Below are 529 nucleotides of genomic sequence, written 5' to 3'. Positions count from 1 at the left end.
AAGGCATGCTTCGCGAGGGGGACGTCCTCCTTCTAGGAACCTTCCAGGAACCTTCTAGGAACCTCCCCCTAGGCATGCTTCGCGAGGGGGACGTCCTCCTCGCTCTCAACGGCGAGGCGCTCTGGGGCCACCACGCCGCCACCGCCGCCCTCAAGGCGGCCTCCGGGGCGGTGGCGCTGCAGCTGGTGCGCAGGGGCGGCGGCGAGGCCGCGGGGCGCGCTTGCGAGGCGGCGGGTACGCACGGCGGCAGCAGCAGCGCGCGGGCCGCATCGCCGCCTCCGACGGCGCCGCGCGAGGGCGGAGGAGGCGGAGCGGGCGGCGGGTGGCCGGGCGGCGCCGGAGGCTGCTGCGGGGGCGCAGTCGACGCAGCGGTAGGGGTGGGGCCGGCGTTTGTGGCTGGCACAGGGCCGCTCCCGGAACGGCTGAGTGCGGTCGAGTCCTTTGCCGCGTCCCAGCTGCGAGCCCCTCTCGCCCCGACGGCGCGAGCACCTCCAAACCACCCTCCATCTCACCCCCGCCCCTCCCTCCC

The sequence above is a fragment of the Emiliania huxleyi genome (assembly GCF_000372725.1).
Source record: "Emiliania huxleyi CCMP1516 chromosome Unknown EMIHUscaffold_189, whole genome shotgun sequence".
In the NCBI taxonomy this organism is placed as follows: Eukaryota; Haptophyta; order Isochrysidales; family Noelaerhabdaceae; genus Emiliania; species Emiliania huxleyi.
The sequence above is the reverse complement of the archived record's forward strand: the minus strand, read 5'-3'. Positions refer to the sequence as shown.